Here is a 13,345-nt window from a genome sequence, read left to right as displayed (position 1 = left end):
CACACACAGAGAGATGCTCCCTCTTGCTTTTTTTTTTTTTTTTTTTTTTTTGAGATGGGGTCTCACTAAGCACCTGTGGATGTCCCGGAATTCACTATGTAGACCAGGCTGGCCTTAAACTCACAGAGCTCTGCCTGCCTTTGCCTCCTGGGTGCTACAGTTTAAAGTCATGTGCCACGATGTCCAGCAACACAACACATGTTTTAAGACAGGACCTTGCTATGTAGGCCAGTACTGTGGTTTGAATATAAAATGTCCCCCATATTGGAACACTTGGTGTCCAGGTGATGCCAGTGTTTGGGAAGGTTACAGACCCTTTAAGGGGTGAAGCCCTGTTGGAGGGAGCATGTCACTGGGGGTGGAATTTGGAGTTTCATAGCCTGGTCCCAAATCTTGTTCTATCTCTGCTTTCTGTACGGATGAAATGTGATCATCAAGATCCCTGCTCCTGTTACCATACCTTCTCTCCCTGTTGTAATACCTTTCCTACCCCAGTGGACACACACACACTCTCTCTCTCTGGGACTGTAAGCCAAAATAAACCTTTTCTCTCCTAAGTAGCTTTTTGTCAGGGTATTTTATCACAATAATGGAAAGGAAGCAAACCCAACTAGGCTGGCCTCCAATTCGTGATCTTCCTGCCTCAGCTTTCTAAGTGTTAGCTTTATATGCCTGGCTTAGCTTGAGTTTTGTTGACTGCAGCTGTGGCTGAAGGTTTTTCTCATATATTCATTATTAACCTTCATGCAATGTTGAATTTTTTCTTTTTACTATGGTAATGTCATTCTTCTGAAAATTAAAAAAAATTATCTTTATTTTATGTGTGTGAGTGTTTTATCTCTATGTAAGGGTGCCATATCCATGCAGTGCTCTTGGAGGCCAGAAGAGGATGTTGGATCCCCTGGAACTAGAGTTATAGACAGTAATGAACTATTACGTGGGTGCTAGGAACTGAACCCTAGTCATCCGCAAGAGCAGTAAGTGCTCTTAGCCACTGAGCCATCTCTCCATTTCCTACTCATTACATTTTAATCATTCAAACAAATACTTTGTTTTACTTTTCTGTTTATGCATTATTGGTGATTCTTTCACTGAAAAATCTCAAAAGAAAGAGATTTCTTCTTTAAGTTTTATTTGTATTTTATTTATGAGTGGTCTGCATGTACACCTGCATGCCAGAAGAGGGCATCAGAGCAATCCTATTATATTGTGAGCCATCAGGTGGTTGCTGGGAATTAAACTCAGGACCTCTGGAAGAACAGCCAGTGCTCTTAACTGATGAGCCATCTCTCCAGCCCTCCAAAAAAGAAATTTTAAGGATTAGCAATCCTATTAAAATTCACTGTGAAGTGAAAATTACTTGTGTGACTGTCTGCATTTATTTTGCCTTTAAATATATACTGTGGGTAATGGAATTTTAGTAAAACATTTTATAGACCAACAATAATTCTCTATAAGAGTAGTGCTACAAGAGCAGCATAGGAAAAAAAATTATAGGTACAGAATTCACTCACAATTTTAATACAGGTTGAGAAAATTTTGAAAAATTAAAAGGTCAGAGTAATGTTTATTCTACTTACATATTTAGTGATTAATGAACATTGTTTTAAATTACTTTATTCTCATCTTTATATAATCTACTGTAACATGAATCTTAAAAGTTCTTATTAATAAAAACAAACTCAGGGCCTGGTATTGGGGTGAATGCTGGAAGATCAGAGAGACAGAACAGGCCACAGCTTCCTTACCTTGCCAATACCTCAGCTGATCCTGTTTCCTCAGACTGGAAGCCTCTGAGTCCTCATCCAGAATGAATCTCAGCTGAACTGTTACTCAAAAGCCTAAAAGTTTAACTGGTTTCCAGTTCCTCATCCTCACGTCTTAAATACCTTTCTTCCTCCTGCCATTATTTCCTGGGACTAAAGGCATGAGTCACCATGCTTAGCTGTTTCCAGTGTGACCTTGAACTCACAGAGATCCAGATGGATCTCTGCTTCCAGAAGGCTAGGATTAAAGGTGTGAGTGCCACCATTTTCTGGCCTCTGTCTGTCTAGTGGCTGTTCTGTTCTCTGACCCCAGATAAATTTATTAGGGTGCATGATATATTGGGAACACAATACCACCACAATCTACTTTTGCCATTTAACTAGTGTGATATATATGGTCCTCTGTGATTAAAAAAGCAAACAAAACTATGATCAAGAGTAGTAAGTAAAGGAGAAAATTCCCCTTTTCATTATTTTGGTTAGATAATAAGCCTTTAGGTAATCAAAGATTACCTAAAGTTCCTTCCACTTGGTAAGAGCTGGTTGACTCAAGCTGCATCACATGCCTCTTCTGCCTAGCATTCGGTGAAAGAATCTTCCCAATTTGTCTTCATAAATGAGAGCCACACTTGGATAGTCTCCTAAAATTTGTGTCATGATGGGATTCTGGGCAATAAAAATGAATATCAATTGTATTGTCTTCAAAATAAAGCCTTATCCTTCTACAATGTATAACCTTGATCTCTAGTAGTGGTATAAGTTTCTGGCAATTTATGAAAATACCCCTAGAAGTTGTTTCTCATCTCCCCACCAACATTTGGATTAATCAGGAAATTCATGAACCTTGAAGATCAATTATCTCAAGTTGGGCACCTACTGTATTACCTTATAGCTATTTTGTTCTGAGCTGTTCAGACACACTAAGCAAACAATATGCTGTTAAAGTTGTTTCAGATATCATGTAGTCTACCAAAAGTCAGACAAGAAATATATGGCAGCTTCAAATGGCCATAACATGTAAAACCCAAGTGTCTTAATTTGTCTTATGTTCATGGGAGGGAACACTACTGAGTAAGAAGAAAGTTTTATTGTATACATATAACATGGATGACTGTTACCACAATTATGCTGAATGAGAGAGGACACACACTCCTCAAGGGATGATTCAGTTGTTAAGAGCACTTGCTACTCCTTGGGAGGACTTGAGTTCAGTTCCCAGCATCCATGTCGGGCAGTCATCACCAGCACCTGTAACCCCAGCTCCAGGGGATCCGATATCCTGCCTCCCCAGGAACCCACACACATGTGACATACACTCATAAACACACACAGTAATAAACCCAAATCTAGAAAAGAGAGAGAGAGAGAGAAAGAAGGCAAAAGAGTACATAGTGCCTACAGATTCCATTAATAGATGTTAAAGCTAGACACCACAAACCTATAGGTATAAAAAAATAGGTGTGTGATTGATCTAGGGTAGCAGATGAAGAAGGGGAGGGATAAAGGACTAGAGTGGACACTAGAAAACATTTGGAGATGATGCATACATTTATGACTTCAGTTGAACAATGTTGTTGTAGGTGTAGATATATGTCAAAACAAAGGGTTGGTTCCTCATTAGGATTGTTGACATAAGACTATAAATAGAAGAACACAGTAATCTTGTTTGGTTTTGAATTTAATTTTCAAAATTTAATTTCTTCATTTATTTAGTGATAGGCATGTGTGTATGTGTGAGGATGCATGTATGTCATAGTGTACGAGTGATGGTCAGATTTTTTGCTTCTACTGTGGGCTCTGGGGACTATACTTAGGTCATCAGGCTTGGCAACAAGGACCCTTACCGCTTGGGCCACTGTCTGGCCCTAGCTTTGAGTTTAAGCTCTTTTCCTCATAGGTTTATGTTTAATGAAAGAAATGCTCTTTGGGAAAGGAAAGGCATTCTGCCGTAGAGCTGGATGGACTTGGTCTTATCCCATCATTTAGTTTTTTTTTTTAATTTTATCTGTGTTTTTGACTATGGAATTATATGCTGACCATAAAAATAGATGGAAATAGTCTCAGTAATTTATGAATGATGTAACTTAAAATTTACTTAGCATACTCCAGGGTGAGTTTGAAATGGCTGTTAACAAACATGTGAGAGTATAAGGATCACTGTCAGAAGTGAAACTGAGAGCTTGTGTGCTGAAACGACATTCACAGGAATGAAAAGAGAGTTCAGTCAGCAAGCTATGAGAGTCTGAATTGCATTCTCCCTAGGTTGTGTCCACAGATGATCAACTTACTTTCTAGACTCTTCCATGCTCTTTGCCACAGAGGTGGGCACGGCAGATTGGCCACCTCATCTCCAAGCCTGGGCTCTTCAATGTGTCTTCCAGCAATTTAAGGGCTGGGGCACTGTCACTGCGTTTTCAGAGTCTCCTGTAACTAGTGTACTGGATGCGGACTTGGTTTTGCACAATTCATGAGGTAAAAGCCTTATACCTTTTCTTGGTTATATATATATACCAGCAAACATGACATGGAACCATGACTTTTTCTTTTCCTATAAAAAAAAAATTCTTTGGGAGATTTTTCACACCCCCTCTCATTACCTTTTCTGATGCTGAAATCTCTCCTCTCATCAAACAGCCTTCTATTTTGATATCATCTTTTAAACCACCGAGTTTAATTATATTTGTGTACATGAGCACAGTGAGGTCTTATTTACCGGAACACAGACAGCCTAGCAGTGGCCACATGACTGAAGAAATGATAACCCTGAGGACAACGGCAGTTTCATGTCCAGAAGACACTGTTTACAGCATTCCTTTGCAACCTCTGCCCCCTACATTCTTTTGTTGGGGACTATTATTTTAAGGTGTGTTACTTTTGTTTATGTTGCATTTGTTTCACTCTGTGACTCTGTGTTACTGTGCCTGTCTAAAACACCCGATGGTCTAATAAAGAACTGAACGGCCAACAGTGAGGCAGGAGAAAAGATAGGCAGGGCTGGCAGGCAGAGAGAATATATAGGAGAAATCTGGGAGGAAAAAAAAGTAACCAGAGAAGGAACAAGAGAGAATGAGAGGAAGACTTCATGGGGCAGCCACCCAGCCACCCAGCCCTACCCAGCTACACAGCCAGACACAGAGTAAGAAGGAAAGAAAAGGTGTACAGGAATAGATGATGATAAAATCCCCAAGGCCAAAGATAGATGGGTAATTTTTTTTTTTTTTTGAGATAGGATTTCTCTGTGTAGTTTTGGTTCCTGTCCTGGATCTCACTCTGTAGACCAGGCTGGCCTCGAACTCACAGAGGCTCTGCCTCCCGAGTGCTGGGATTAAAGGTGTGTGCCACCACTGCCACTGCCCAGTTTACAGACATAAAGTTAAGAAAAGCTGGCTAGAAACAAGCCAAGGTAAGGCTGGGCATTTATAATTAATAATAAGTCTCTCTGTGTGTGATTTACTTGGGATCTGGGTGGTGGACCCCCCAAAAGAAAAAAAAACACCAATCACACTCTTTCTGATCCATCTTTTAGGTTCCCTGAGCCTTGGAGGAGGTGATATAGCTGTCTGCTCAGGGCCAAGGACTCCACTCTCACTTATTCTCTGCATTGTGATCATTGTGAATCTCTGAACTAACTCCTGCAAAACAAAACAAAACAAAATAAAACAAAACAACTTTTCTGATGAAGGACAAGAGCTATTGTTCGAATCTTAGATGGTCTTTTAATAAAAATAAAACCCCAGATATGAGGGTGAAAGCTGACAGATCAGAGAAGCAGAGCAGCAGCCACTAGTTCTTACCTCTATGAAATCCTCAGCCTCAAGAGAGTGAGCTTCTGTTTTCTCATGCCTTATATACCTTTCTCTGTTCTGCCACATTACTTCCTGGGATTCAAAACATATGTCACCACTACCTGGCTCTGTTTCTCTCCTGCGCTGGATCAATCTCGTATAGCCCAGTGTGGCCTTGAACTCACAGAGATCCAGAAGGATCTCTGCCTCCCAAGTGATAGGATTACAGCCACCATGCTGAACTCTATGTCTAATCTAGTGGCTGGCTCTGTCCTGTGATCCTCAGGCAAGTTTATTAGGGTACACAATATATCACCACAGAGCACAGTACTGATCTTTGAGTATAAAGACAAATATCTAGAAGGTGGTTTGCCATCGCAGAAATGGGACTCTTCTGAAATATATTTAGCAACATTCCATAGTCTTATCTCCAGCTTCTTAAAAGTTTGGGTATAATACCAGCAAAGTTGGTGGTCTTATTTCAGTACCCCACAAATGACTTTATGGGATTTTTTTTTGGAGAGTTATCCTGACCATAGAGTAGTGGTTCCCAACATTTCTAACGCTGTGACCCTTTAGTACAGTTCCTCAGGTTGTAATGACCCCCAACCATAAATTATGTTCGTTGCTACTTCATAACTGTAATTTTGCTACTGTTACGAATTGTAATGTAACTATCTGATATGCAAGGTATCTGATATGCTACCCATGTGAAATGGTCATTCGACTCCACAAAGGGGTCGAAACTCACATGTTAAGAACCACCGCCACAGAGGATTTTCTTTTTGTTGTTGTTAAATGCTCCTTCTCTCTCTCTCTCTCTCTCTCTCTCTCTCTCTCTCTCTCTCTCTCTCTCTCTCTCTCTCTCTATGTTTGTGGGTGCACGTAGCATTTATACCACAGTGTGCATGTGGAGGTCAGGATCTCTTCTTCCACCATGTAGATCCTGGGAATTAAGCTTAGATTGTCAGATTTGGAGGTGGGCACATTTACCCACTAAATCATAATGGCTCCCCGCCCACCCCAGCATTCTTAGACCTGAATTCTTTGCTTCCCTGTACTCATACATCAATAGCTCCCTGGTTAGGTAAACGTAGCATTTCTCCTGCATTGTGAATTCTTGAGGTTCAGTTTAGAAGCTCCTTTTAGGTGTCTAGAAATTTTGCAAATTTATAAATCTCATATTTCTTAAAATAACTGAGCTGGCTTATGTATTCTCCCTTGAGCCAGGAATAATTTAGCCAGTTCACGATAATCTGTACTGGAAAAGTTAGGATATCGCACTGGGGGTATGTGGGAGAGATTGCTAGGTATCCACCAATAGTCATTCTTCCTTTCCTCTCTTTCTTACAAGGATTCCCACTTTCACTTATCCAGGCCTTCTCTATTTCTCGGCTCCAGCTATGGGTATATGTGTTCATGTAACTACATATTAGCCAACAGGATGTGAACGGAAGTAACATACATCTCCTTCTGATGATACCTTTACTGTTTGCTTTGGCTGAGTAGCAGATGTAGAGCGATGGAAGCTGGAGAAGCAACCTTGGATGCAATGGCAAAAACTCCCTGTTGGTGATAGATTGGCTGCTCTAGCAGTCTGGGACTCACTGTATCTGGACCCACACATAACACATAAATAAACCTCTGCCTTCCTTAAACAATTACATTTCCTCCTTCTCTTTATTTTAATAAACAGTCTAGATTGAAACATAAAGCAATACAAAGATGTGAGTGAGACCAAGTCTATAAGTTCACACCAGGGGATGGCAAGGTGGCTCTGTGGTTAAGAGTGTTTGCTGTACAATCGTGAGGATTGAAGTCGGGATCTTAGCACATACTTAACAGGCTAGGGGACCGGCCCATGCCTGTAACTTCAGCTTTGAGTGCAGACTGAGATAGAAGGTGCTGGAACTCACTGGCTTCTAATCTAGCCAAGAAAACAAGTTGGCTATGCAGTGGAAATGGTACTTTTACCAATGTGCGAATAAAGGAAAACAAAGAATTCAGGTCTAAGAATGCTGACTGTGCAGCCTGGCAATGTGGCTGCCAAGTTCAGGATGAGACCCTACCTCAAAGGCATAGGCTGAAAGTAACAGAAGAGGGCCCTGACACCCCCTTTCTGGCCTCCTCTATGCCCAAATACAGATATGCGAATATGTAAATAAATGAGTAAATCTTGAAATATCTAAGTGAGGTCAGTAGGTAAAGCTGCCTGCTGCCAAGCCTTGATGACCTCAGTTCCGTTTCCAGGACCTACTTTGTAGAAAGAAGGAACCGGCTCTTGGACTTATTCTCTGATGTGGTATGCTTGTGTGTACACACATAAATAAATGTAATGATAAAAAGTATAAAAACATCTTCAGGCCAGGTATGGCAGCACTTGCCTTTAATCCCAGCTCTCAAGCATCAGAGGCAGATGTCCCCGTGTGAGTCTGAGGCCTGCTCTCCTCCAGTAGTTTCTAACCTTTATAAATGATAAGAATTATTATTTTAGTGGAGATGCTATTTATTGAGATTTACCTAATTGTACCCTTCCCACACTTACTGTAGCTGAGGCTTCCTTTTGCTCTATTGTCCTTTCTCTTTGTTATATTCTTTAGCATAGTTCTCATTTTATGTAGTTTTTGTTTTTCCTGAGAAGGCACTTGGAATGTGGGAGGAAATTTTGTCATTAAGATGGCTAGGAGGCAATGACCAGCACCTACAGCGTAGGATAGGGATACTAAGCATCTTGAAATACACACAAGGCAATCTCACCCAATCCAAGGAATGTTCTGGTTCCTAAATGTTTTTTTCTGTGGCACCCCAGACAGTTTCAGGACCTCATCAATGCTAAGGATGTACTCTTCCACCGAGCTAAAGCCACAGACCCTCTTATATTACTTTTAATAGTCTGCTGGTCGTTCATATAGATTAAAATGATCTTCTCACATATCTGAATGTGGTGATATTTTATTTATTTGTGCTTTTATAAAGCTTGCCTGGAGATCAAGGGGAAAAGGCCAGCCATTTTCAGTAAATAGGAAGTCAGGCAGAACAAGCCCTTAATCGGATCACTTATCAGGCAGGGTCTCTGTGTGTTCAAGGCCATACTAGGGAACCGAGCCAAGCATGGTAACACACACCTTTAATCCCACTACCAACCATAGAGACTTGGAGGTCTGTACAGACAGACAGTGACAAGGAAGTGGGGTAGTTGGGCTAAGATAGCCAATGAGAGGGCAGCACAGCAAGGCAATAAAGGCATGGGTAAGAAAGGAAGTAGCTTGCATTTGGAAGTTGCAGAGTTGGTGAGGTAAGGTTGGCTGGTGGCTTTCCCTATTTCCCTGATCTCTCTAAGGCTTTCATCCCTATATTTGGCTCCATGTTTTTATTTAATAAGACCATTTAGAAATTCATCTACATCTGAATCCAGATACAAATCCATTTATATGAAAATACAGTTGTCACAACTATACTAAAAATTTCAGGAATGAAAAAATATGTAAATTATGGGAAGTATGTATTTAAATATCTTCTGAAATTTTTTTTAAGATTTATTTATTTATTTAGTATACAGTGTTCTGTTTGTATGTATGTCTGCACACCAGAAGAGGGCACCAGATCTCATTATAGATGCTTGTGAGCCACCATGTGGTTGCTGGGAATTGAACTCAGGACCTCTGGAAGAGCAGTCAGTGCTCTTAACCTCTGAGCCATCTCTCCAGCCCTATTTTCTGAATTTTATCGTGTCTTTATTTAGTATGCCAGGAAAATCACGTCACTACAGGTTTCTTTTTTTAAGATTTATTTATGTGCTTTATGTATGTGGGTGTTTTTGTCTGTATGTAAATTTCCACACTAGAAGAAGGCATCACATCCCATGAGACTACAGTTATAGATGGTTGTGAGCCACCATGTGGGAGCTGGGAATTAACTCAGGAAGAGCAGCCCTGGGCTTCCTTTTTAAATTCAGATTTCATTGGTTTTCTTTTCCTTCTAATTATGGTGGCATATATTTACAGGCTAGAAAGTGATGCTATATGTTTTGAATGGATCTAGAATGATTAATTCAAGATGAGTTACCTATTTATCACCTTGATATTTAACTTTTTGTGATGATACTGAGTTTTATTCTTGGTCATACTGAAATGTACAGCATTCAGTTAGTAGCTATGTTGATCATATTATGCAATAAAGCTGTGTTAGCATTTTTGTTGCTGTAACAAACATTTAAAATGAGGAATGGTTTATGTTGTTTTGTGGTTCTGAAGGTTTCTTTCCATGGTCACCTGGCTCTCTACTTTTGGACATCTGTTCTGGTGAGACATAACATCACAGTGCGGAGCACCCAGTGGACCAAAAACTGCTAATCTTATGTATGCTGCAGGGCAAAGAAAGAGATAGAAAGAAGCCAGAGTTTGAAAACACCCTGTATGGGCAGGCCTTGGTTAGCTTTAACTATTGACACAGCCCAAATCTGAGGAGGGAGCATTGACTGAGGAATTTCCTAGGTCAGATTTGCTTGTGGGCATGTCTATGCTGGATAATGTTGATTATACATTGATGCAGAAGATCCTACCCCATTGTGGGCAGCACTGTTCCTAGGCAGGTGGTCCCAGGCTAAAAAAGAAAGGCTGAGCTCCAGGAATACTGTTGAAGAGAGGGAGGAAGGATCGTCGGAGCCAGAGGGGTCAGGGACATCACAAGAAAACCCATAGAAACAACTAACCTGGGCTTATAGGACCTCACAGAGTCTGAACCAACAACCAGGGAACCTGCATGGCTCTACATGCCCTCTACATATATGTGACAATTGTATAGCTTGGTCTACTTGTGGGACTCCTAACAGTGGGAGCACGGGTTATCCCTAATGCTCTGGCTGGCTTTTGGGAACCCATGTCTCACACTGGGTTGCTTTGTCTAGCTTTAATACAAGGGGAGGAGCTTATTCCTACATTACCTTGATATGCTATGCTTTGTTGATATCCATGGGAGGCCTACTCCTTTCTGAACAGAAACAGAGGAGTGGATTGGGGATGGTGATAGAGAGGAGGTAGGTGGAGCAACTGGGAGGAAAGGAAGACAGAGTCAGAAAGTAAATAAACCCAAGACCAAGCACCTCCCCATGTATTAAGGCTGGGCAAAGCGACCCAGTAAGAGGAATATGGTCCCAAAGGCCAGTAAAAGAGTTGAAGACTACCCCTGTTCCCACTGTTAGGAGTCCCACAAGAGGATCAAGCTACACAACTGTCACATATATGGAGAGTGCCCAGGTCAGTTTTATGCAGGCCCCCTGGTTGTGTGTTCAAGTCTCTGTGAGTTCCTATGCACCCAGGTTAGTTGATTTTGTGTGTTTTCTTGTGGTGTCCTTGACCCCTCTGGCTCTTACATTCCTTTCTCCTCCTCTTCAGAAGGATTTACTGACCTCTGCCCAATGTCTGGCTGTGGGTCTGCATCTGTTTCCTTCTGTTGCTGGATGATACCTCTCTGATGACAATTGAGCTAGGCACTAATCTGGTCATGGTAGACTGACAGTTCAGGTACATATCCACTATTGCTTCTTTGTCGAAAATCAGGTATCCATAGGTATGTGGATTTATGTCTGGGTCTTTGATTCTATTTCATTGATCCATCTGTTTGTTTTTATGCTAATACCATAGGATTTTTTATTTCTATAGCTGTGTAGTATGGCTTGAAATCATGGATGATGATACCTCTGGAAGTATTTTTAATTTATTGCTGTGGGATGATCCTTCTATACACTGTGAATATGTATTACTCTCATTGGTTAATAATAAAGCTGCTTGGCCTATAGCAAGGCAGGATAAAGTTAGGTGGGACAGTCAAACTGAGGACTTAGATGAAGAAAGGTGGAGAGATGCCAGCAAGCTGCTCAAGAAGCAAGAAGCTAGAGGAGTGGTAAAGCCGTGGGCCGTGTGGCAATACAGGGATTAATAGAAATGGGTTAATTTAAATGTAACAGCTAGTTGGGACAGAAAAACTCTGCCTCTGTTTACATTGTATAAGATTGTTTTACCTATCCTAGGTTTTTTGTTTTTCCATATGAAGTTGAATTTTGTTTTTTCAAGGTCTGTAAAGAATTGTGTTGGAGTTTTATTGGGGATTGCATTGAATCTGTAGGTTGCTTTTGGTAAGATTGACAGTTTTACTATGTTAATCTTACCAATCTATGAGTATGAGAGATCTCCTAATATCTCCTTCAGTTTCTTTCTTCAAAGAATTGAAACTCTTGTCATACAGGCTTTTCACTTGCTTTGTTAGCATTACACCAAGGTATTTTACATTATTTGATGCTATTGTAAAGGGGGTTGATTCTCTAATTTCTTTCTCAGCCTGTTTATCATTTGTATATAGGAGGGCTATTGATTTTTTATTTATTTATTTATTTATTTATTTATTTTTTTTTTTTAATTTTTATTTTGCAATACAATTCAGTTCTACATATCAGCCACAGATTCCCTTGTTCTCCCCCCTCCCGCCCCCCTCACCTTCCCCCCCAGCCCACCCCCCATTCCAATCTCCTCCAGGGCAAAGCCTTCCCCACAGACTGAGATCAACCTGGTGGACTCAGTCCAGGTAGGTCCAGTCCCCTCCTCCCATGCCGAGCCAAGGGACCCTGCATAGGCCCCAGGTTTCAAACAGCCAACTCATGCAATGAGCACAGGACCCGGTCCCACTGCCTGGATGCCTCCCAAACAGATCAGGCCAATCAACTGTCTCATCCACTCAGAGGGCCTGATCCAGTTGGTGACCCCTCAGCCATTGGTTCATATTTCATGTGTTTCCGTTTGTTTGGCTATTTGTCTCTGTGCTTTATCCGACCTTGGTCTCAACAATTCTCTCTCATATAAACCCTCCTCATTCTCGCTAATTGGACTCCCAGAGATCCACCTGGGGCCTAGTCATGGATCTCTGCATCCAGATCCCTCAGTAGTTGGATGAGGTTTCTAGCACGACAATTAGGGTGTTTGGCCATCCCATCACCAGAGTAGGTCAGTTCGGACTGTCTCTCGACCATTGCCAGCAGTCTGTTGTGGGGGTATCTTTGTGGATTTCTGTGGGCCTCTCTAGCACTTTGTTTCTTCCTATTCTCATGACTGGACTGCTACTCACATCACCAGGCAGGCTACCTGGAAAACAGGACCCCAAGAAAGACACAGGGATCGCCCAACGACAGAGAAATGGAATGAGATCTACATAAACAGCCTGGACATGAGTGGGGGTAGTGAAGGGCGAGGGACGAGGGAAAGAGAGCTTGGTGAGTGGGAGATCCCAGCTGGATCAACAACAGAGAGGGAGAACAAGGAATAGGAGACCATGGTAAATGAAGACCACATGAGAATAGGCTATTGATTTTTTTAGGTTAATCCTGTATCCAATCACTTGACTAAAGGTGTTTATCAGCTGTAGGAATTCCCTGGTAGAGTTTTTGGGGTAGCTTATGTATACTATCATATCGTCTGCAAATAATACTTCGACTTCTTCCTTTCCAATTTGTATCCCTTTGATCTCCTTTTGTTGTGTTATTGCTCTAGCTAGAACTTCAAGTGATATATTGAATAAATATGGGGAGAGCGGACAGCCTTGTCATGTTCCTGATTTTAGTGGAATCGCTTTGAGTTTCTTTCCATTTATTTTGATGTTGGCTGTTGGCTTGCTTTAAATTGCCTTTATTATGATTAGGGGTGTTCTTGTATTTCTGATCTCCTTAGGACCTTTATCATGAAGGAATGTTGGATTTTGTTAAAGGATTTTTCAGCATCTAATGAGATGATCATGTGTTTTTTTTCT

The sequence above is a fragment of the Peromyscus eremicus genome, chromosome 8b (assembly GCF_949786415.1).
Source record: "Peromyscus eremicus chromosome 8b, PerEre_H2_v1, whole genome shotgun sequence".
Classification (NCBI taxonomy): Eukaryota; Metazoa; Chordata; class Mammalia; order Rodentia; family Cricetidae; genus Peromyscus; species Peromyscus eremicus.
The sequence above is the reverse complement of the archived record's forward strand: the minus strand, read 5'-3'. Positions refer to the sequence as shown.